At 38.9% G+C, this 26,409-nt stretch overlaps 1 protein-coding gene and 1 pseudogene across 1 annotated transcript in view; both read right to left on the bottom strand.

Annotated features, from left to right (window-relative positions):
- The window catches only part of EFNA5 (ephrin A5), a 227,987-nt gene that overhangs the window by 85,283 nt on the left and 116,295 nt on the right, over positions 1 to 26,409 (bottom strand). The window lies entirely within an intron of this gene.
- On the bottom strand, positions 18,198 to 18,254 carry LOC142076113 (U6 spliceosomal RNA; annotated as a pseudogene).

The following is a 26,409-nucleotide window of genomic DNA, read 5'->3' as shown; positions in this document are numbered from 1 at the left end:
TACAGAGCGTTGGCTCTAGACAGCCGGTGGACTAGCACTTTTTTTTATATGAAGTTAACATCCTCACAATACAATGTCTGCTAATCTCCAGTTGACAATGGAAGGAAGTGAATAGAAGCAAGTTAAGACAAGGACGGTTTTCCCTTCTCCGTTTTTCCTTTCTTTCTTGTTCTCCCCTATTCTGGAAAGCTCTGCTCCTTTTGCAGTCTTCCATCTCGGACAGTTATGGGAGAACCTCTTAGTGAAGGAAATCTGAAGAAGCAGCACAACAGAAGGGCACCCCCTTCAGGGAACCTCTCCAGCCAGTCGGTAAGGCAACTTGAAGGGGAAGGAAGGAGTTTTTTTCACGTCAGGAAATCTCCTACCAATCTTTCTTTCCACTTACCTTTCCAGCCTCCTACGGCCCTCTGTCATGCTAGAGAGAAAGAGTCAAACTATATTTTTGACAAATTTTCTTTTGAAACAGCAAATAGAAGAGCGAAACACCTGGTAAGCTGTCACCCATTTGTACTTGGTGCTAGTTTGGCACAAATCTTCCACCCTAGTTGGTCCATACAACAGCAATGCACAGTCCACAGACTGGCACAAAAACATGAGGAATATGCTGCTCCACTACCATCTTCATAAATATTCTCTCTACTGTATTTAGGAAGTGGACTGTGTTAAATGTGTGTTGCTTTGGTGTACACCTACTTATACGTAACAGACTTTCACACTTTTTTTTCTCTTTGCTCAGTCTCACCAGACAAAACGGCACTCGAACCATGTGGCCATCGCTAAGGTTGATGAGATGATCCTACAACTTTGAACTGCTTTAATGGCTAAAGAGAGCAATCCTTCAATGCTTTCAAGGCAAGTATTTGCTTGTTTTGATAAAGTGAAGAGACATTGTGACCCTTCCCTATGCTTCTACAGTACATCTGAGCATATAAATGTTGGTGCTCAGTGGACAGTCAAATCCATGCCTAAAGGTTGTTTTCATAAAGAACTTGAGTCTGGTACAAAGGACCAAGTTGCAGTCATCTGAATGGGAAAACTGCAGACCACCACTGTCAGCCTGACCTTGCCCCTGTGTAATTTTTCCATCCTTACTAATTTGTCTTTCAGTACAAGATAAAGAAAGCCACTGCCCTTCTCTGCCAGTGAACACCATTATAGTATTTATACTATGCAGGAGTTCCTGTTTCTGTACAATAAACAACTTCATCAGTGCAATTTGGTCTCTAAAAGAAGTTTGACTACCCAAAAGACAATAGAAACAAATTTCAAGAAAATAAAGATATATATCTAAATTATATCTTCCCAGGTAAAGATATGTCATATGTAGTCTTTCCTTATTCAATGACTGCAAATGCTCTTCCAATGTAAGAATGTTCTCTGGTGATGAAATATGAAGAGGTGATGATTTCCTCAAATTAGGAGGACATTAACAATTAAGTGTTAATTTGAACATTGTTACAGTAAGGCAATTATAACTGTATTCCATGAAGAGCAATAGGAAATAATTACTCTTATTCTCAAGTGATCGATCTAGGAGAATGAGATTCCCAATCTTAAATTCATTAGACATGCAGCTCTCATTTCCTAGTCTAAGAAAGAATTGGCCTTTATTGGAAGAGTATCTCCTATCTTTCATTACTGAAGTGTGCATGCACCTTCACTTCTGTTTGATAATACCAAGCAGTGAGCTAAAGACATTTTCAGGATATCCATCTATCTCCAGGTCCAGGTGCAATATCCTCCTCACGAACACTGTTCACCTCTTCCAGATGCCTCTAAATGCAAAGTTCACTCAGAACCAAGGAACATTCATGCTCATTTAGCGCAAGAGGTTTCTCATGTGTATGCAAGTACTCTCCAATTGATGGAGAGGAAAAATGAGGAAAAACCTTATGCGGGGACAGGTGCAAGTGCATCACATAGCACAATCACCGCTTAAATACAAAGAAGTTAGCCCATAGTAACTTGCACGCCAATGCTTGGCTGCCAATCATCTTTACAATCTAAATCTTCCAAGAAAGCAAGAATATCACAGTCCTTCCCTTTGATAAGGAGGGGTGGGGTGTGAATCTTATTTGTGACTTAAACAGTAAAGAAAGCCTAAGTGCATTTTTGGTGCCAAGCAAAACAGAATGTAGAAAAAACTGAAATCGGGCATAATGGCAGCACCAATGCCTCTAACCACAAAACAGATACTGAAACCCTTTGGTCCTCAGAAGCCTGCATTCTTTGCTGACTTTTAGACGTTATCACTTCATACTTTCCATATTAAACACAAAGGTACTGGTTGGCTGTAATAATTAGGAAAGCTTGCCAGAAAGATGTTAGCACAAGGAATGCATCAGGTGACAGAACAGTGCCTCCAAGGACTCTGGGACCTGTCAACCTCTGTAACTATATCCTCCTGGCCTGTCACAGTAGAGTTAATTAGAAACATCTGTAGTATAGAGATCAAGCAGAGGCAGTAGCAGCAGCTTATTTGCACAAGAAAGGTACAACTCATGTGGGAGGTAAAGAGGGTAGAATCACAAACAGATACAGATCAGTTACATGAACCTGATCAGTTATCTGAGCTATATGCACTTCTGAAATAAAACTACCTAAGTAATGCAAATGCAAGCTTGATGAAAAGCCTTAACTGTAACATTGGCAAACTGACTTAATGGAATCTTTACAGTGAGAGCAAGTCTCCAATGACGTGCAAAACGCCATTCATCTGTTCAGACATTGTGGCGTAGGCTGCTCCACATGTTCCTCTGAAAAGCAAACTGTATTGCCTTCATCTTACATTTTTGCTAAGGACCTTAGGACAAGCTAAAAATGCTAATTTGTTTAATCACAGTTCCTGCTGCTGCAGTTTATGGCAAGCAAATGCTTTTAACTGTGAATTCCCTCCCCGCTCCCGAAATGAGATATACTTTGGGAAAAGTCTCTGTTACAGGTGGAATTAGAATTTTTATTTCTCCCATTCCCAAAGCACAGATCTTTCAGTCTATCCGAGATAATGTGCTACAATATGGGGCTGAATGATTGAATATTATACACCAAACAGATTTCAAGAAATTCAAATGGTAAAATAAGTTTATGTCTGCAAAAGAACTTGGCAGAGTTGTGCACATGCACAAATACAACTCAGAGAACTTTGCATTCCTACAATTCTGTCCTCCTACATCCCCATTAGAAACCAAGAGCTTTCAATAAATTAGTACAGGATAGCTGCAGACTTTTAGGCTGATCCCTCCTCTTTTCAACCACACAAAGTGCTTCTGTGTCTGGGCACATCAAAACTTGTCAGAGAAAAGAAACAAAGTGAAAAAAAAAAGAATCGACTTTGTTTAATCTGTAAAGAAACACCATTAAAGAAAAACAGAATGCAGAGTCCTCAAAGTGAGCATGAAGAACTGCATGAGCAAATCACATGATCGAAATAGAAATCTGTAAACAATTTTTGGCAGGCATTTTCTGAAGCACTCATTCTCTACTTAATTTTAATTTGATACGTTGCTGACCCTTGGGCCCCCAGCACATATTCCCCAAGCAAACAGTTGCAGCTGTTTACGTGACTGCCGCCCCAGTACACCTCAGCCCTCACAAGCTGCCTGTTACCATGCGAGTGGTGGCGTACAGAAACACTTGCCCATGAATCAGTACACTCACACCTTGGGCATGCCTGTCCATAATCTTAGCACAAGCAGATTTCATGCGCTGCCTAACCAGGTAAGCCAGAGTCCTACGGCATGGGCACCTTCTGCCACCCCCACGGCTCCACCAGGTTTGGCAGCAAGGTATGATGGCCAGCTATGGGCAGCAAGACCTCAAATCATCAGCTACATTTGTTGAAGGTAATTTGTTAGAAATACTAATTTCCCTGAGGATTTTAGAAAGAAGATCACCCCCAAACTTCTAGAGGAATGCCTGTTTGCTGACTGTAGCCCTCCCTCCACCTCATGTCCAGCAGTCCCACTTCAGAGAGTCTTCCGTTTCAAAGCTCAAGAAGTCCCAGCTCTTCTTTAGCCCACTTGTACTTACTCCTCACACTGCTCTTTTTTTCTTTCAATCCTGATTTCTTCTGCTCAACCACTTGGAAATTTAGAAAGGTTTGTATTACTGCATTGCCAAGGAACAATTTGTAGTCATGGTACTTAACTAATTATCAGATTTTGACATGTATACACTTTTAAAAAAGAGTTTTGGGGTTTTTTTTGTAAAAGAAAAGCTCTCAGCACTTAAGAGCAATATACAGAGTTGCATGAAATAACAGCTGGAAGTAACCACATTAGTGCTTGGTAAAACTGGAGAGCTAATAACTCAAGACTGCAAAGATTTTTACCTGCTTTGGTTACTGATAACTCCAAATGTGAATGTTACTGAATTCTGTAGCACAGCCTGCAGCAACGCAAAACTGCAGTGCGGTTGAGCAGAATGCAAAGATTACGGTTTTCAGTGTCTCACTTTCCTCCAAAAAATGCCATTAGCAGTTTTGTATGGGTAAAATCTTGCCAGTCTATTCAAATTTGGAGTATGTGGCCCTAAAATCCCCGGCAGGAAGTCAAGAAGAACCTTAGTATTCAGACACACCTTTAATATATTCTATTACATATAAGGTACATCCTGGAAGAAATCCAATAGCCTGTGCTGAAATGGAATAATGCTTTCTTTTTCCAGATCACTTTTGCTGATCTGAAACGTCTGCATCATATACCACTGCAGAAATACTTAAGCCAACAAGGATATCAGTGTGTGACTTAATAAGGTACCTGAACAAGCCACTTGCGGATACACAGGCTATGTAAAGCAAAGATATGCAAAAGTAGGAACAGATTTTTCAGGGGGTTGTTTTGGGGGTTTTTTTTTGGTATCTCCTTCCGGCAAAAAAAGTATTCCCTATGGAAGGAAAATCTCTTTTCTTTCACACCACCAGAGACTGATGGCTGTTGCAACTGCCTTCATAAGAAAGTGTCTGTGCAATTACAAAAAGAGAACTGTTGTTAATGTGTTTCTTCTTTAACATTCATTAGAAAATAGGCATATATAACATTTTCAAAACATGCAGGTACAGGACGCACTCCTGACCAAAAGAGGAATTAAAAATTTGTCAGGTGTTCAATTACACAGATTTCTAATTACAAAAAAAATATCTAAATGTAGCCGTGCTGCCTAAACCTTTCCAAATCCATACTCTCTGTGTCAAGTTGCGGCTGTATCCACACAATGTAGGCTGAGCTCCCCATGGCTTCCTAACTCAGTTTAACAAGTCATCAATTAAAGGCAGATATTTAAAGGAAGCAAAACTGATTGGTTGCAGAGGGATTTCTGGACATTTTAACTGATACCCACTGAAAATACATGAGAAGGATTTCAAACTCAGAAAAAAATGACTGCCAAAAGCCCTGACAGATATATAATGCCATGATAGAAATACTACACATTATGTCATATCTAAGAACCCACTTGTGCCACATTACACAGCTGTTTTTGTTACACTGCAGTGCCAAATACAGTCCCTTCTCTCTCTCCCTCTTCCTCACTCTAAATTAACAAAGAACAAAATTAAACTAGCAGTTTTGTGGACACCGCTTCTATGCAGAACACAAGTTTTACCCTAAACTGAAGTCACAAAGATGAGGTAAGTAATCTTCTTGGGAGCGAACAAAATTTTTAGTTGCTTTCCCAAACTCATTAAGAAAGGGCCTAATTCCCACAGGTTTACCCAGAATAATTAGCAGCAACAAACACTGGTAGGATTTCAGTGTGTAGGTCAGCCTATGGGATTAGTCACAAAGGTTTTGTAAATTTCAGAAGATATCTACACAGATGTCGGGGCGGGGGAGGGGAGAAAGCTAAAGGCTATATAATGGATGCAGCCAGAACCATTAAGTAGTTTAGAATTTCTAAGACTCCCACAACCAATAAATTCTATGGAAAAAGTCATGAAAGTCAGATGGTAAAAAAATATATAGCATAAAAGTTGCAAACTTCTAGACAGCTTGTAAAACAGTGGTAATGCAAGAGGGAAATGGTAAACACTAACAAGAGTTCATCAGTCTTAATAAATAGGACGGGGTCACACAGGTTTACTTCTGGAACCCATAAAGGTCCCTAAGTATCTAATTATTTCTGAAAAAAAGTCTGAGGTTTTATTCCTTTCTATTCCTCAACAGATTAGCTCATTCTTCATCAGATGATACCAGTTTAAACTGAAATATACTCCTTTTAAAGAAGCTAAGGTTTGTTTCTTATTGACATGACAGAATACTATATACCATGTGTTCTTCCAAGGGAGTATTACTAAGCAATATTAAACACTACATCCTAACGGAAGTAACACAAAATGTGTTTCTTAGGAGAAGTACGTAACAAAATCGGTCATGGCATCGGGCCAGTTCCAGATTTTGAAGAAAATGCTGTATTAAGATCAAGAGCTTTCACTTCTACATTTCTACTTTGCTGCAGACTACAAAAACGTCTTTTCTATCACCTTGCCAGGGGAAAGACGAGGCTATATTGTCACCTTTACAAGGAGGCAATCATCCTTCTCACTAGGCAGATTTTTAGTTCATTGGGCCTGACTTAAAATTGACAGGTGCTGCTAGCTCATGTTTTTGTGAACAATGATTTTATAGTGTTGCTCAGGTTGGTAACTTCAGAAATGATAAGTAACAAATGCTACCTTTGTGACCAACAAAAACAAATAATGAATAACGCATCTGTAACTCAGGATACATATGTAAGGGAATGCATTGTAATGGGTAATAAAAATAGCACTTTGTTCTGACTGTTGTGCTAATTAGAATCTGATTTGCCTATTTAAAAGCCGTAATTGAGCAGAACCCACGCTACCAAGACTCCCAGGCTGGTTTCACTTTTTAGGAACTAATGTACTGACCTCAACAGCTGAAAAACGAAAGAGCGAGTGGGGGTAAGAAGTCTGTAAACATACCCCTGCCCTCTGTTACTTTGGCCAAATAATGATTTGTGTTCTGCTGAAGATGCCACTGCGGAACTGGCTAGGTACCTCTGCTGCCAAACAGCTTTAGAAAGTAGGACATGACACAGTAATTGATTTTTAGAGTGTCTTTCCCTCCTCCCTTCCTTTCCCTGGTTCCTTTTTTCTCTTTCCAAACCCAGTGCTTTGTTTTTTGAGCTACAAACCTATATTCCATAGTAGCATACTTAAGAAGTTCAACCTCAAACACAGCAGATGATTACCACCTAAGACATAACATTTGCAAAAAGATTTGTATTCATTAAAAACATAACAAAACAAGTTAGACAGACAGACTTCTTTTCATAAGTAATAGCGTAAATATCAACACTCCCAAGTTCTGCACTCGTTATATACAAAGAATGTCACGTGTGCCCCATGGAAAGCAAAAATCATTACGAAACTCAGAAAAAAATCAAATCTCCTCCTCCCCTCACCTCCAGAAAGCAACTGATGAAGCCTCAGGTAAATGATGTATCCACTATGTCCTTATTACGTTATCTCAGCTATATATTCAGTGCCCCTCAGATATTACTTAAAAACCCTTGGGCTATTGTCTAAATTGAAATGTTCATACCCTCAGTATTTCAGTACTATTAAAAATACAACCTGAAGTCATAATGGGATTTCTCCCTCCTCATGTCCTCTAAGCAAAACTATTCTTATACCTGTGCCGGCACCCCCAAGCACTAGTCTCTGACATTCTCATCTGACATGAAAGTTTATGTAGGGTTCCATATGGTCATATCCCACACACTGCTATATATGTTTTTTTAAAAAGTCAAAAAAGAGGAATCTATATTGTTATATTTCTGTAGAGTGGCAAAATCCTCAGTATTCTGTCCAATATCAAGAAATAGGAGTATCTTCGTACAAACATGACAATACTGGACACATCTGACCAAGTGTTTAGGTATGGTGCAGAACAAAAAGAATATTTTATGAAATTAAATATAATTTATCGAGTTATATTTATCAAATTGTAATGATAAATAATTACATTTATTAAAGCTACTGGCTTCCTAAAGGAAAGCCACTTCAGTACAGAGATAAATGTGTGTTCTAGAGAGTATCTGGAACATTTGCACGATTTGGCCTGTTAGCCAATTCATGTGTCAACTGACAGAAAAAGACAAAAATCCAAAGCTGCTGAAACATTTACCATGCCTAACACCTGTCATTGCTATTCCCCCATCCAGCCAACCTCCCAAAACGCACACAGTCAAAGCCCGTGCAGTGTCCCCGTTCGTCTGCCTCCCCCCCGCAATCACCCCGATGCTGGGTGAGCTAATTAGCGACTTGTCAGCTCGCTTGTGCATAGCTTAGCATGGAGCTGGGCACAGGGCAACAACAGGAATCCCTTTGGGCCTCGTCACGACATCATTTGGGCAGTGTAGCCTGTGATAGCAGAAAATGAAGCTGGTATTTATACACAGGCATTGGAAGGGGGCCCTCCCGTATCGGGCTTAAGATGACAAAATGTCAGCTTCAATCATCTGACAGGCTTTGGTCTCCCTCTGTAACCTCTTTCTTTTTGGCTGCTCTTTTTTTATATACACATATGACACTAACAGAAAAATAAATTGAAAAGAGCACTGAGGCAGAGTGTATTTCACGCACTGGTGCCAATGTTTCATATCTCATGAACCTCGGGAAAACAATTCGTTGAACTAATTAGTTTACAGTGTTTAAGCAGCTTGTTTCCCGTCTTTAATCTTCTTTATGTAATACCGTGAACAAAGCCATATTATCTTCTGATTTTTTTCTTATACAGTTTAACAAATATAATCTTATTTTTTCCTGGAGATTACTTCATTTAGACATCAAACTACCCTACCCTCCCTTACTTCTTTTCTTCTTGGGGAGAACACTATAAACAGCACCGATTCATTTGTTTTTCAAAGATCCTCAAAATTATGCTATACTACGTCCTCTTCTTCTTCTTTCTTTTTTCATCTTACCCAGTTCAAATAGTTTCTCATTTTTAGCTATGCCTTAGAAAGCAACTGTGTGCCCTCCTCTGAAAACAGAACAACTGCTCTTCTCCTTCATGGGTCCTGGTAATCAAAGAGTGTCCCTAGCTTGCAATCTTCATTCAACTTGTTTTAAAAAGTACTGGAAAAGCCAATAATAACTAATTTAATAATAACTAGTTAAAAATAAACCAAACAAACCTTTAAATCTGAAACAAGTTCATCTTTTTACTTTCATCAGCAATGATTGGCTTGAATTAGAAGAAAACATACAAATAAACAAACAAACGAAACCACCCCTATTTAGGAGCCTGGAAGCATGTCTATTTCCTAATTCCCTTAAAAGTGCCTTTGGTGATGTCCAGGACTGTAAGCGTGTCTGGAGCTGGCTCAATCACAGCAGCTGACTACCACTCTCCCTCTTTCACACTGGGGTCCAAAAACATGAGCAAGTCCTTTGAAAGGCTTGACCCAGTAGGCACACAGTACGAAACCTGCAGGAGGTCAAGACATTACTGTCCCCACCTGGTCATTCTGCCTCTTGTCACTACCATGTGATAAGCAAAATCAGCAAAAAACAGCCAGGTGCATACCAAGCTGCATCCATGTCAAGGCAGCCAGGCTAACTTCAACCAATGTTGAAGGTGGGTTAAATAAACCCATACTGAAAGATTAGATTTTCTCAGAGAGCTAGTTAAGATTTTCAAGTCAAAACATATGCTCAAGCATATTAACGGACAGCTGGGGACAGCAGCTTTTTAAGTGACTCCAACCAGGGTCGTGGGAGGATTGTCTTTTATGCCCAACACATACAGCCAGGATTGGACTTTTTGCAACAGTCATAGCCACCGTCTTTTTAAAGCATGGAAAGGGAGATTGTAGTACCTGCCTTTTATCCAGTAGTTTAGTGGCATGTTCTACCAGTAACGTACATATTACTGGTATGATTCCTGCCTTTGGTTTTACACAAAGGCTCCTTGATGTAAAACGCACAAACCATCCTGGAAACAGGAAACCAATACTCCAGCCACAAGATGAGAGAGAAAAAAATATTCTTCTGTACTTTTTAACAGCTTTTATCTCTAAGCAAGATGTCAGACATCTCAGCGTTTAGTTGGTAAGTGCCTAAACCTTTTCCGTGATAATGCTCTCTCACAAGGAGGCGTCATTTGTGAACAGTGACCAAGTCCTCTACTTGGACATTTCTCTCATGCAGATTGTTGAAGTCCCCGCGGTCAACATTATTTTTCCTTCTGATTCTTTGCTTGGTTTAGAACTGTCTGCTGTCCCCCCATGCTCATCCACATTAAAGATCATGCTGTCCTTAGTTGTCAGATTCCCAGTAACTCTTAATTAGTACAGAGAAGTGACACCACTGCGGCTTCACGAGCACAAGAACACCAGCGAGAGCTCCATCCCGTTGTGCTCAAGGGACTTCTCCCTTCTCCCCCAAGGTTAATGCCTGTAACTCCTCTGGGAGCTAGCAGCTACACAGCCTGCTTAACTGAAGATACCCGAAATCTCCCAGCTACTCGGGGATTTAGCAGTGACTGCAGACAGCTTGCATTATTTCTGAATGCCTGAAAGGTTACAGGAACAAACTTTGTAAATGAGTGAAAAGCGTGAAAAATATTAATGCTATATTAACTTCCATTAACCTTCAATTTACATCCTAAACTACCGGATTAAAACTTTATGGGTTGAAGTTTTGCTTAAAAATATTCTTTTTAAGAATACATGCAATCCCAGAGCTGTCTAATGTTAAATATATGCAGGCTTTTCTATTCAACACAGACCGGTACCAGTAAACAGGCTGGGAGGAATGGAAGATGAGGAATGACAAAGCTGCAAAAGCACATAAATCTTTAAGCCTTCATTCATAGGAAGATTTTGCAAGCTTCCTAATTTCTCTCCTCATTTTATGGTTTAGTTTTGGACTAAATTAATGAGGATTGGAGAGGGATGAAAGATGTCTGATTGTTCCCACTTCCTCTCTCTTATTGAAAGCAAAAAAGCATGTATTTTTTCAACTTATGTTTAATACTTAGCAATATATGAAGCAGACCTGTTATTACTCTTACTATAATCCATCAATGTACCCCAACATCCTCTAGAAAGTTTTAATTGTTCGTTCACAAGGAAAGAGAAGAGTTTTCTTCCTAGAAAAAACCAGCGTTTGTGACTCATGGGAGCTGATGAAACTGGCAAACTTTTGATGTTTGCAATACTTCTTAAGAGAATTAACTGCATCAGCTAAGACTGGATAAGACCAGTTTGGCAAGAATTTTTTTTCTGGTCAGCAGGAAAATTCATTCTGCAGCAGAAAAGTCAAGTCTCTGTAGGCTCATCTTCACAGATCAGTATTTTTGCTTGTTTTTTTTCTGATTTTTCTGAACCTATTACCATGATTGACAAAGTATTATAAAGTGTCATATTAAATGTATTCAAGGATGAAATATTACATGATATTTCATGTTTTGTTTTATTCTTCATCTTTATCCAGCAACTTACATTCCTGGTAAGCTGTTTGTTTTTTTTTTAAAGAGTAAATAGCTACATGTTTTACTGTGGCTAGAAAACACCTAAGAAGAGCTCACATGTTCTTCCTTCTCTTCAGTTATAAGTCTACAAACAAGACTTCTCATTAAATGGCCATGTGACAGAAATCCATCAAACACTGTTCCTACTAAATGCAACCCCTCAATCTACCTACTTTGTGATCAACCAAAAATACCATTCAATCAATATCCGGCTCACTTCCATTGTTTTTTTTTTTTTACATCACTAGCCAAAGCCTGGCTAGATTCCATGTGTGTGATGTCCCAGTACCTTTTCTTGGAGTTTTTTTCCACCTTCTGGTTTTGGGATTTTTTACAGAGCACAAATTGTGCTTTGTACCTGATGACTGCTTGCTCTGACTGCACCTCCTATCATAGTTTAAATCATAGTGCATGCACTACACCTGGGAACTCTCCCAGGCCAGCAGCAGCCACTGCTACCTCCTCACTTGAATGTCAGTGGTCTGCTTCAAAACTGACTGCCGTAAGAATTGCTAAGAGAGACCTACAAATACAGATTAAGCCCAGAAATTATATTCCAAAGAGAGTTGTTATTACAAAAGATGTATCCATCCACAGCTATTGTACCTACTCTTATCCAATGCACAAAGTTAGGAAATACAACATAAATGGAATGATGTAGAGCACAATTACCAATAGGAAGGACTTCAGCCTTGGTTACATTTGAAAAAATCCCACCAGTTTTTCCCCTAAGAAATCCTTTGCACAGCTCTGCGTTACAGATGTTGTTATAGCTGCTCTTTCCCAGAGGAATTCTCATTCTCTCTTCACACTCAGACAGACACAGACCCCTGCCTGAAAGGACGAATGCTACAAGCTCTGCTTGCTCTTCACTGGAGAAGATCTGCCCTCAGCACCGCAGGACTGTTGCACTCTGCACATCAGCAGGAGAGGGTCCTGCCACCAGTTTCAGCTCTGAATGGTTTTTTACACAACTCAAGTTTTATGCACACATCAGTAAATCCCTAATCACTAGTGGCACAGGCAACTAAATGCAGCTGCTTGGGTACATTATTAAAAAAATAAAAAAGGTAATTGAGAAATAATTGAGAAAGACTGCAAGGAACTGTTACTTGTCCTCTCCTGCTGCAGTTTTATCACAAAGCAACACCACTGGGGTTTGCACTCTGTGTTTACGGGCATCAGATTGTTAATTACTAATCAAGCTGGTTCACAAGTATTAGTCAAAGGTGCTTGTTGAACACTAATAAAAATCTCACACTCATAACAGTCTTTAGCGTATTACAGTTTTACCTACAAGAAAAAATAGATGCCGCACACTTTCCCGAAAGGATTATGGAAGTAAAAAGTGTTGGAAGATGTTTTAAAATAAACTTATTTGATTTGAACACTCAACTTAAACTTCCTGTCTACTGCTGTTTGTTAGCTACCATACAGCTTCATTTCAGCTTTTCAGTTTGTATTTGAAAACTATTTGCTTTTTACCAATAGAAGAACAGCACTCTACAGTAAGGCTTGCTTCTCAAAGCTGTATTTTGATTTTTAAAAACATTATCAAATCCATCTCACCTGCATTTTCAGTAACATACCATCTTCTCTTTTCCATAAAGTCCCTCTGTTGAAAACCATTACCATAAAGAAAAAGTCCAGGACTTTATTCAAATGTGTACAGATACTCTTCAAAGCTGAGAGCCCAAAAGACAATAAATTAGCCTGAAGTTGCTGCTGTGAATTGTGTTTCTGGCTGAGTCGATGCTCTGAGATTTTTCAAACTATTCCAAATAAGTGATGGCTGATACTCTTCCTACCTTGGTAAAAAGAAAACTGTTAGGTCATACCACCAGTGGTGGCTAATGTAGGATTTAATGCATGAACCTGATTAGTTTTACCAGCTCATGTAGTAATTACTGTAGCTAAAAAGATATTGTGGGTCTCCGGAATAAAGGGAACATAAGCTAAAAATGTTAAGAGACATAAAGAAGGTTTATCTAAAAAAAACAGTAAGCAATTACATGTCAAACACCCTCATATTTGTATGCATGTGAATAAGAACAGTCTTAAAAATATTTAAGAACTATATGAATGGAAACAGAGAATAAATAGGCATTTTCTTTACTTGAAATGCTTGACAGCATAAATTTAATGAGCCTAGGATAGTAACAATATGGCATAATTCCTTATTTTGCCAGTAAGTCACAAGAACAATTATATTCCTATTAGCCGTTATCTGTGGCTTTAGTCAATGATAACAGTGAGCAGACATAATATTTCTACCTTAACAACCTATGAGGTATAACTCATAATAATCCAATCGTATTTAGATATGGATGCACTTCCAGTGTTTTCTTGTACTAAAACCTCTCTTTTTATAGTTTAAAAAAAAAAAAGTAAAATACATTTTGTGAATCAAACTAGGATATTCTGAACTGGTTTATGACAGCAGGCACCCTGTGAATTGCTAATTCAGTGTGTAAGTATCACATCAGAAAAATTATGAAGTAGCAATTCTGCAAATTTATTTTGTAATATGTAGACTGTATCAACTACAGAATTTTGTCTAGTTTTTCCCCTTCTTGTTTGAGAACATTCAAAAAAAAAAAAAGTATCGGTATATGAACATGCTGTTCCTTGTTATTATAAATCCTTTTGATTTAATGGAATATTCTAATCTTTCACCTTCTTTATGTCACAATATGAATTGGAAGGATTCAGCTTGACTCCAATATTCTGCCTCTCTCTTGGTATTTCACATGATTGAATCTGAACCATATCTCATACATATGATAGACAGCTGACAAAGAATTTCATCTTTTGAAAGTACGCAATAAGCACGTTCTGCTTAGAGTGAGTTAGAATGCTCACAACCCAATTTCATTTCCAAGTTACCTTTCCAATTATCTGGACCATCTCACTCAAAGACATTCTAATGATACAGAAAAAAAATGTTTTGGCTTACTATGTGAGTCAGCTTTAAGACAGCTTTGAAAAATTCCAATTTTGTCTTTTTGTATGTGTTTCAATGTCTTTCAGAGAAAACCTGAGCAGCATGCATACTGAACAGGTATATCTTCTAGAAGCCAGTCCTGTATTTAGAACGGAACAGGTGATCCTTACACCTCAGCTATGATCAGTAGCAAGATATAGCTGGGTGAGTGAAAATTTAGCCATAGAAACATTTGTACGTTTTTACTGTCAATGCACAGGTGCTTTTGACAGCCGAAACTGGCCGTGAAATAAATTTTAGAACGTTGTTACCTTTGATAAGTGACGGAAAATAATTCAGCTCTTCTCTGGTCCTGCCTGTGTTTGCAAAACTAAAGGTTGGGAGAGCAGATACACTTAAGTGGACCGCAATATCAAAGAAGATGTGCTTTTCTTTCTAGCTGCAGCTGCACTTCTTAAATAAGCACAACTTACAAAACTATGCAAAGAGGCAACAAGAGAGATGAAAAATGGTAAAGAGGCAGCCACCACATGCAACGCTGTGGGTGAAAAGGCCCAGCTGGCTGGCTTACCCTTATGCATCTGTGTTGTATTTCTAGAACCTAACTAACTACTCCAACAGCCCTGCAAAAGAAGAAATATCTCAACTCTCCAAGAAAGGTACAGAGTTCTCTATGTGGTAAATTAATAAATTACCTAACTGCTTGTTAATTACGTCCTTCCACCACTCATCATCCCAAGTACCCCTACACTATCACAAGCATCATCTCATCGTGTGAAAAAGGAAGATTACATGATCACTATAATCATTATTTTCCAACAACAATGACAAAAAAAGCTAGGTAAGTACTCTTATTTGAAGCCACCAGTGTTCAGAGAATCATAATTAATCTTTATGTAGCATTGCAATTTCTCTTCAACTACTTAAGTATCATCATAATTGCAGGTCCAAAACAGGAACTGCTTGGCTTTGCTTAATAATTCTCTTATATGTTCTTCTCCCAAGACAAGACTCTGATCTGAGAGCAGAGTTGTGACCAAAACGAAGTGAATTCAAATGAGATCAAGAGCAGGGCAGGTTCTAATGTCTTGCCCTGAGCAGAAAAAAGGGTTAACCTTAAGTAGCTGTTCATTGGACTGCTAGAAATGAAGACAACCATGGTGACAAGGAGCAAAGAAAGGAAAGGGCCAGGGACCAAGGAAAGGCAAACACATTTCAGACTGTATTTGCCCTCACTCGCAACATTTGTTTGTTTACTAGGGACAGAGTAGTTTCAGGGGTTTTTACAGTAAAATGCTCTTTAGAATAAGCCGCTAAAGGCCAATAAAACCTCTGTTTCCTCCCCCTTCCTTCTCCTTGAAGATCAACTTTATCTACAGAATTCTTATCTTAAGTGAATAGCTGATAAGAAAAATTAAAGCGCTCAGCAGCAGAATGTGTTAAGTAATTGGACCCCAGCTTCCACACCTCTTTGTCTCTCTACTAAATCTCCTCTGTCTCTCTGCTAAACCAATCCACTCTGAATATTAATCACAGCTGAGGTTGGAAATCTGTTGGACAAAAGAAGTAATAATAATAATAAAATTTAAAAAAAAACAAACAACAACCTCCCAAGAAAACCCACACCACGTTTGCAAGGGCATAATTTTCTCTCATTTCAACCACTGCTTCATTCCTTCATAGATTTATTAAAACCTTCTGATGCACAGTAGTTCCCTCAAAACCCCAAATTTGCTTTGCGCCAACTCAGAGGTAAGTGCCTAAAGACAACCTTTAAACAAGCATCTCTTTGGCAAGACAGCCTACTGCTATAAAAGGAGTTATTTATCCAGAAAGATTATTACAGTCACATTTATCTATCTGAAGAAATCAAATCATACTACTACACCAGAATAATCACAGAACTATGGCTACATTGCAAGAAATTCCTGGACAAAGAGCTTCAGAATAGAACTGCATGAATATTTTGCGGTTTATTTTTTCTGGTATGGCTTACATTGCTTCCAGAACAACATGAATTAAAAGAGCAATGAAATTAATCTGTTTTATTCTGTAGTAAGAATGTGCACTGGTGAGCCAAAACTCTGTAGTCACTCTCACAGCTGAGCCAACAGAATGGAAAGTACGAGTCCTCCTCCTGCAAAGTCAGCTAAGTTTTCTTGGATGGCCTAAATTCAGGGGGTTTTATATCAGTAAAATTTCTTGCACAAACAAACTCTAGCAATGTCAATTGATCTTTTTCTAAATCCTATATGTCAAACTGATACGCATTCTAAATAAGAGGGGCTTATCTCACCACTACTCTAAATCCTTCGGAACTCTTCTTTTGTTAAAATTATGGATCAGCTGCTTAAGAGCCTACAAGAAATGCAGAATGGACCAACTATAAAACTGTTAATATTTAGCAGGATATAGTATTCATTTTAGATACCTTTTTTTTTAAGCAACGCAAAGCAAGTTTCCACAACATTGAAGACTCTTCCACAAGTACAAACCAGAGGTCTTGAAACCTACTCCATAATCTTCAGATAAAATTCTCACTGAATTTCTCTGTAAAAGAATTGGGTACATCTTACCTATCCCAGCTTGTTCAATGAGGGAGAGATTTAGGGGGGAAAAAGAGAACTCCTTGGTTCATAAAAAGCTCTGTTTTGGATGATTACATTTGGAGCTTACAAGTTCTTCTCTGGGTGGCTCGGGGGCTGGCTGGGCATCAGTCGGCGTGATGGTGAGCAATTGTTTTTCATTTGCATCACTTGTCTTTCTTGGGTTTTATTTCTCTCTCTTTTTGTTATTTTCCTTTTCATTACTTCTTCTTCTTCTTCTTCTTCTTCTTCTTCTATTTTCAATTATTAAACTGTTCTTATCTCAACCCATAAGTGTTCTCATTTTTACTCTTCCGATTCTCTCTCCCATCCCACTGCAGGGAGTGTGTGGTGTTTGGCTGCCTGCCGGGTTAAACCACAACAGTCTCTTTTGGCACCCAACATGGGGCACGAAGGGTTGAGATAATGACACATCTGACCCAAGCGTGTTAAAACAAATTTGTGATAAGCATTCATTATATTAGTGTAGTAGTCCCTGGTCACAATGTTGATTCATTTGCTCTCAGAGTTGTTGTCCTTGTTCTCAGAGTTGTGTTAGGTAACACCCTACTTGCCGAATGTGGTGCTGTTTATCACCTCTGGGAGTTGGATTAAAGTTACCGCCTTGCTGTACTGGGTAACACTGGCTTATGGTATGTTAGAACTATTGGTCGTGAGATTGTACTCAGCACTGCCGTCATCCTCATACTTCAGGAGCTATCTTTCGGAAACTATTAATAATTACACTTTTTACCTCTTCTCCTCGGAGAGCCAATCTATGAGGGAGACACCTTCCTACACCTTCCCTTTCTCCTCCAGGCTGGATACAACAGCTCTTGAGGATTTTGAATATCCTTGGGATGCTCAAACCAGCATGTTTCTATTGCTATGTCTCTTGAATGTGTTTCAGGCCTTGTTTTCAGTTAAACAAATATTTAAGAATATCACCCAGAGATCTGCCCCAAGGCTGGATAGTTATGAGTGACAGGGTGTGTGGATAGTATGGGCGGTGCCTAGGACAGTGGGCACCTTCAATGTTTTGGAACTTCATGCCTGAACAAGTGCAGAATCCTGAAAAACTAGTAAAATATTTGAAAAACAACATTTTCAACAATTTGAAAAAAGCATGCTGTCACACTGGCAATTCCAGAGAGACACAGATCACTGCAGTGCTCAGGGGCCATGCTAATCTTCTCTGTATCGTTCCAATTTTAGTGTGCACATTGTCACCTGGCTGCTCCGATGCTGGGATAACGGGGCCAATAGCCTGGAATTAGAGGGTAGGGAAGCCAAGCAGCTGGGATCCCTTTCTAGGGAAGGGGGCATTGACAAAGCCATTGGACAAGAGGCACAAGTCCTCAGCCTCTGGAGGCGACTCCTGTCAGGCATGAAGGAAAGGTATCCCTTCAAGGAAGATGTTTCATCAACCCTTCGTAAAAAAAGACAGCATGGGGACTGAAACGTCATTTCCAGTTTCACTGATACAGAGCAGACCTAGAAGCAGTGACAATTACAATAGAAATATCGCACTTTTCTAATGGCTTATTCTTTGCCCCTTTTCAGGGTGCTCTGTTTGGAGGAGAAAAACCTTTCTGTTTTCTTCTGCTCGCATATATGAATTATGTTACCACTGTAAAAATCATGCATAATGGACCTAATGTTCAAGCTTGCCAGTTGCTCCACAAAAAATCTTACAACAGCCGTTCTAGTTTTGTAACATTTTTTTCAGGTTATGACTTCAGCCTGCAGGCTCTTTAGTAATAGTTTAATGCCTCGATCTACTTTAAATATATAATCATACAGGTTATACTTCATAATACCTGCTGACCCGAAAAAGTATATAGCCAGTCCTCTTCTAAATCCCATGATAAAAATCACATGCTGTTAGTGTTGAAGAACTTTGTTTCTCACCCACGATCTACTATTCACTTATAGAGTCAAGGAGGTTGTCATTAGGGAGCACTCAGCAGTATCCAGGTTAATTCATATTAAAAAGATACAGCATACCTGCAACCAGCAGTTTAAATTTAGCAAGCAAACATAATCCTCTTTGCTTATTTTCTATCAATACTTGTTTGTACTTCTCTTATTCAGAGGCCTTTTCTCCACATGTTCACATCATCCTTGCTTTATGCCTTTTGTGGCATAAAAATCCTGACATATTTTCACCCTGAAGCTGTGATCATCATCTTATGAAACTAACAAGCACAGACAATGACGAAAAAGCCCATAAACCCTAACCCTTGAAGCAAATGCCTGGCAAAAGTTTAGCCCAGATGTATGCTAAATATAGAGGTATCAACTAATGACTACACCAGAATAAAATATTTTTTCTGTTTTTAATTAAAGCTGCCATAACGGTGAGTTTATTTCTTCCACACTCGCTTTTTTCCTGTCAGTGTAAGCCATTTTATCGTAATGCTTTATTTCAACATGGGAGAAAAGATATGAACGCCCTAAGGTGGAAGTATTACCAACACAGATGGATCAATCTTCCAAGCACGGAATGACACACAGATCACAAAACAGGTAAACCAAACAGAGTATCTGGAGAAAGCCAAATAAACAAAAACAGGTCAGTGACTCGGTTCCGTGGTGCTCTACAGCCATTCTGGTAGAGATAATTTTCCTGGTGAAATCGTACTGATCAATATCTCCCAGGCAGCTGTGACCTGGCTCTGTGACAGTCTATTGACTAGAGCCTTTTTTTTTTTCCCTTAATCCAAATGCCATACTTCTGCAGCCTGACCCAGGCTGCAAGGTCCCATCAGCAGATGTTGACATTATCTCCTCCTGATTGTAACAGCTCATCATAAACAAGTAGTCTGCTTTTTGAGCTTTGTTTTGGTTGGGTTCTTTGAAAAAAGGCCACACAGGGGAATAGAGGGAGGAAAGAAAGATTATCATTTATAACTTGGTACAGAATGCACGTTGGCACTTCTATCATGTGTTTCCATTATGATGAAAATAGCAGGATGCCATTAATCTGTATTTTCCTACCTGACCAGCTGCCATTATGTTCTATTGTATGTTGCCATTTCATTCAACAGACCACCTTAAGAAATGTCCAAAAACAATGGGTTTGTGCTGCTGTTGTCTAGTTACATTTCTAAAAGTATCTCTCTTTTCTCTTTTGTATCATACTGCCAGGAATAAACGCTGAACTCAAATATGCTAGACCTTCACCCATGCTGAAGGTCAATGACACATGCGTTGTCTGTTTACTGTTTTACACTGTGTTGAACAGTCAAGAATTTGAGAAGCGGTCCTGTGTTACAGCCATGATCTTTAAATATGCCACGGTAAGGGCCATGCTGCACCATGTAACCTTGACACTACCGTATCAGAAATGAAGATTGAACTGTTCCTCATGCATCAGCAAACCAGATGCAGCAGAAGAACAAAGTGCTACTGAAACTCTCTCATGAACAGCCAGCTGCCATGACCTGGAAAAAAACAATTCCTTTTGATGCAGCTACGACTTTTCAAGCATGGCCTGGTGCACAAATTTATTCAGATGGTTTTATGATTTAGGCTATTGCTTATGGAAGCCTTCAAGGAAGCTACCGAGCACCATTTCATGAGGATCATTAGCTAGAACTGACCTGAAATGCCACAGTTAAATCTACAAAAAGCTCAAGACCAGCTCCATCCAAAAATCAGAGGGATTTTTATGTTGACGTCAATGAAAGCAGAGTGGGATTAGTGGGGAAATATGAACCCATGTAACAGTCACACCTACAAATGCCTGGTTTTGGAGTCAGTGAGCAGTTGTACAGTCAAAGTCTAGTACCCAAAATGAGTAAGACTAAAAGCTTTATTACAGAGATTTTGATAATTTCTCTATTTGCTGGAGGTACAACCTGACAGGAAAGGCCACTAGATTCAGCGTAGTCATCTACCTCCAAATCATGCTCTATGACCCTGGATAACATGCTGCTTTATACCTCTGTTTCCCACCCTTGTTTTGTGCCCCTCCTGCACATTGCCCAGTTCTCACTTCAATTCAGCACACTCGCCACAAATGAATCCAGTTTATGATTCCAAAGGATATTGTTACACAAAAAATTCCTATAATCTTTAGAAATAGTTGAAGCTTGACATTTGTTTTTGGAATCACTGGCTACCATAACTAATATAAGTTTTTACTTCATTTAGAAACAATGAAAAAGCTATCGAAGAATCAGCTCCAACCCACACATTTAACTCTTGCCGCACTTCTTTTGTGCACTCTATACACTTGTGCAGTTTCTGCATGGAATTACATCTTGTACCATGGTGCTGTGTCAGAAATTGTGCTCACTTACTGGACTAGTGCAATCATCACTGAAGATTAAATCTTGCATTTGTTAAATTCCAGCATTATAAACAGACCCATCTCAAGTTATTCAAGAAAGTCCAAGTACTTTCACTTCTTATTCCACTTTCAAGAAGGGAAAATACTCAATACTAAACTACTGACAGGTGACACTGAATACTGATCAGCAATCTTAACTCCCTGGCCATGCATTGTATATTAAATATGCAGTCATAACATTTTGTTGTAAAAATAAATCAAATACATATTCATTAAATTGTTAGTGCAGGATTCCAGGAACTTCTGGCAGCAGCGTAACATTTAGTGACTCTCACTACTTTCCTTTTCCTTGAACCAAGAAACATGGATTTTAAATGTATGCAGTGGGTATGATACAGGAAGATTTTGATGGATGTACAATTTCTTCTATCTTTCCCCTGCCTTTCCTGGTTCACAAAAGCTGAGAGCTAATGGAAGTGCCCAGATTGTATGGTTCTTCAACAGAAGCTGCAGATCAAATGGAGCCTCCACAGCGTACCCTGTTATCTGAGCAAGATTAACACTATCTGAACTGGTAAATTCTCTTTCCACCCTTGCTGACTCAGAAAGGAGATCTAAATGAAGCTGCTAACTCTAATGAGCAGCACACTGCTGGTTGTCTGAAGTGAGCTATACACCACTTACAATCAAACTGTAAACCAGTCATTTCACTTCACTGATCTTGTTCAGACTTCCCAGAGTTTAACAGACAACTCATTATCCAGTCCATCACACTGCCTGTCTACCTCTCTCCACCAATTGTTTCAAAACACAGGATGAAGCAACTCATGCTATCTTATACAACCCGTTTCCTGAGCTTCCCTGCAAAAGAAAGCTGCTGCTCACAGTGGACTGAAGGGAAAAAAACTCCAAAACAAAACAAAAAAACCCACACCAGCAGTGGACTTACAGCACCTTTAACAGTGCTATCATCAGCAACAAGCAGTTACAAATTCTCCAGCATGTCAAGGATCGACTTCCTAAACATGATCCCCTAAAATGTTATATTTCATCTGGCATCTTTTTCATCCGAAGTAAATTAACTAGCAGGAACCTCAGTAGTGGAAATGGAATTAAAACAACCTAACCCTGACACTTTGGGGTTTACTCATTTTCTTATGAATAGCAGCTGTATCCTGTTATTTGTGATGGGAGCCTTTTGACAGCCCGCTGCTGGAAAGCAGACACATGGTCATGCACAAGTTGGGGAACAGCACAGAAGAATCAGGCCTTTTCTTCTGTTCACATACAAAACTGTGCCTTCAGAACTCCTCTCCATCAAACCCCAGCAGAAATGCTTGATGAATAGGCCCTGAGAGAGCACTCCTCCTTGCCTTCGGCTGCAATGGCTTGCAGGCATATGACACTCCATCAATACCAAGAGCTGGCAGCTTGAAAGGCGGGAAGGACGTTCACTGATAGCACGCATCTGCTTACTAACAGCATTGGTGCTCCACTCCTTTTCCCATTCATTGCCTGCAGGAACGACTCCATTGAGAGACTCACCACCAACAGATGGTCCCAGGCTAAGGTGTAATAAGGAGCAGCTTGCTAAATTTACCCCAAACAAATAGAATTACAGGCTTTTGCTGAATCTGAACTGAATTGGGAACTTGGGTGGTACTGTGAGTGTTAACACGACTACATCCCAAAACGACAATCTAAAGTTGTCAGCAAAAATCGGCTCTGCCCTGAAGTTGCATATTTATACTCACGCTGCTTATTGTCTCAGCTTGTACAATAGATGCTTATTTTGAGAGAATTTTTAGCTGCATCCTAATTAAGTCATTTACCTCCTACAGTCCTCTTTTCCCCTCAGGATATACTCAGCTAAAAATGTTTTAATGCAAAATCTACACTTTCATCACCTTCAACTCGTGAGTATTTCAGTATGTCGACTTTTTACTCCATTAAGAAAATAAAAACTACTATTAAAAATGAAATAGCCTTTACCAAAATAGAAAACTATGTTATAACATAGGATTGGATGTGTATATGCCTTGAAAGCATCATTACCTTGAAGTTATTTGCTGTTTTGTTGAATGCAACATTTAAGTTTGGAATCATGCCCTTTACAATTTACTAATAGCAATTCCAAGCAGAAGCAAAGGAAAAAAAGATTAATTTCAAATGCAAGTTCTGTATTGAGATTTAATATTTGAATTTACATTCACTGTGCCAAAAACAAATGTTTTCTTTTCAAACAAAAGTTTATACAACATCACCTTATTCGACAACATATCTTATTGCTATAGATGTTAAGACCTATCTGCTGACTCTAACGACAAAAATAAGATTTAAAATATGCTAACTTCTTGCAGTCACACTGCATATAAAAAGATTTAATAAAAATAACAGCCTCATCTGCTTCAGTAGAATCCTTTAGCAAATTGTACCAGAGAAAAAACAGTTCTCTTCTACAGACTGGCATACGCATGTAAAATAATACCTAGTGTGCTAGCAGGCTGCACTAGTATAACTGTGGATCTAACCTCACCAATGGATTTCCTAATTGCATGCAAAATAATGTGCATTTGTGTGTCAGCCATCGGACAAATTCCATTTGTAGCAAAACTGACTACCATCTTACGTATTAATTTCATCACTTGAAGAGCAAATTGTCCAGGTGACAAAAAACATGGAATATCAAAGTCATGAGTGTCATTGCTGAAGATGACATGCCAGTGCTGCTCTGTGGTTAAAAACGATGCCTATGAAATGTAGCATTGCTCTATTTTATGTGATCCCATCACCTTCAGATGGCAAAATCTGCATTAACAGTGAAAGCACAATAAAAGCTAATTTCCTCAAACTTGCTTTGACGTAATTAAGTACCTTTGTTTACCTTGTAAAATTTAGACCATTTACACAATTGATGAAAGCAGCCTCCTGAGGCTGTCGTTCTTCAGCAACACAAGGTTTTCAGCATTGTTGTTCAACTAAAGGAGTCCCTAAACTTCTGTCTCAGGGCAGCTTACTGTCCCCTAATTGTACCAAAACAACTGCTTTTGGGGCTACGAGGTGGACCCTGATATGTGAAGTGATTTGGTTAAACAATAGGTGGCCCATAGTAGCGTTATTTTCGATCTTAATCAATCCCTTGATCCATTTCATAGTGTGCAAGCTGTCAGCACAACTGAGAATGACAAATGCTCAACTACAGGGAGATCTCAGCAGTCAGCCAAGGAGTAAGAAACTAGACCTAAAACCAGCCAATCTGCCAAAACCCTTCACACCATGGAGCTGTGGTTTAGAAAAGAACTTTTCGGGGGTGGGTCATACATCACAGTATCAGCCTTGAAGTTTGCACCACCATTTGTGCAGTCACCTGCTTAACCCCTTTTTAGCACTGAATGCTTGCCATCAAGAGCTCCTTCACAGTTACCATTTCTGCAATGTAAAACTTTAGGTCAGAGCTTACTGCCCTTATGGACCAGAAACTCTCCTACATCATTACAATCTAGTTGGTACACATACCTTCACTGCAAATGTCTACAACTATGGGTTTTTTTTTTAAAAAAAAAGCAACCTACAAAGATGATTTTTAATCCTTGCCAAGATCACAGCTACATTCTTCTTCAGTTTAGTTACATAACAAATATTGGCTTTGATCTAAATATTTGTCAATGTCAGAAATATTTTTAAAATCAAATCAGAAGAGGTACCTATTGTGAGACTTCTTTTCATCTCATAAGTTCTTTTTTTTTTTTTTAAAGTTGCTATATTTATCCTTTAAAAAACAGTCAAGATCTAAGTGCTATGATTTAGCACTAGTAACTGTTTATCAGTTTATAATAGAAAGTCTGGCAAACGCTTAAGTACTGCGACAGAAAAGGTGAGCTGCATGCCAAATCCTTCACACAGCCTGTGGTCCTTCAGGAATACCAGAGGCACGCCCGGTACCTCCTAGTAAGCTATGGAAAAGGAAATGCTTCCAAGAGTAGTCCCCAGATAGGCAACAACTACCACCTCCACTCACCCCCGTAGCTTCACTAAAGGCTAAAGCTGGGTTACCCCAGATTGAACCATTCAAGAGGTGCAGACCAGTTGTCCACTACATACAATGCATGACCAAATACAATTGCAGCTTTGGGTAAGACAAGCCTCTGCGTAAAAGCAAAAAGTTTTCTACTCATTTCACTAAAATTATTAAAGAGTTACCACAATGCTAATAGCCAGTGACAAAGACAGCCCAAGCGAATGAAAAGGAATCAGAAAAGAGATACTATAGGAATGCTACAGTAACGCTTTTCAAAATACAACAGATACATTCCAGAATAATAGAAAATAAGACTGAGAAGTACATCTTCCCTGAGAGATACCTGTCTGATTTGGAACTATATTCATGACTGTATAAATTTTCCTACATTTACCACATGTACTTTGTAACTAGTGTTAATGTTATGTTTTTAGAGTAAAATTCATTTTGTATTAAGAGAACTGGTGAATACTTACACTTGGAGACGACTCTGCAAGCTGATGTCTGCCTCCGTAGCACCAGCATTATCATATAAATTTAATAGAGCGGAGTAAAAAGACCAAGCTATAAGTCTTACCACTTTCTTGGGGAAAAAAGGTAATAAAGTAGTAACTTCAAGACTGCATAGAGCAGCCTGAGACGTATTGTGTGTATATTGCAGATCATGTACAAAATTCACCTAAGGAATGTGTAATTTGTAAATGCAAAACCTACCATCCATCTATCTGATTAGAAAATCTAGATGATAAAGCTGTTTCATAAATGAGCCCTAGGTGGATTTTTCTGTAAGTTGTGCCGTTTTTCTGTTCCTAAGTCAAAAAAAGGAAATTAAAGTGTCCTTTGTGGTATTTACTGAATTTGGCATTGAATAATTTTCTTTTAACTTTGTAAATCTGTAAGGTTAGCAAGCCTGTGTAACCATTAGCAATAGTTTTTACTGTTTGACTAAAGTGTGTGCCAATATATAAAAGCCAGAAAAATCGCACAAAGTGACTTACTCAAAAGTCACTTCTTTAAGTCACTACTTACTTCTATTTGAGGAAGTTATTAAAGAAGCAGGCCTCTTC

Source organism: Calonectris borealis, chromosome Z (genome assembly GCF_964195595.1).
Source record: "Calonectris borealis chromosome Z, bCalBor7.hap1.2, whole genome shotgun sequence".
Taxonomy (NCBI): Eukaryota; Metazoa; Chordata; class Aves; order Procellariiformes; family Procellariidae; genus Calonectris; species Calonectris borealis.
Note: the sequence above shows the minus strand (reverse complement) of the source record. Positions and strands in the feature narration are given on the sequence as shown.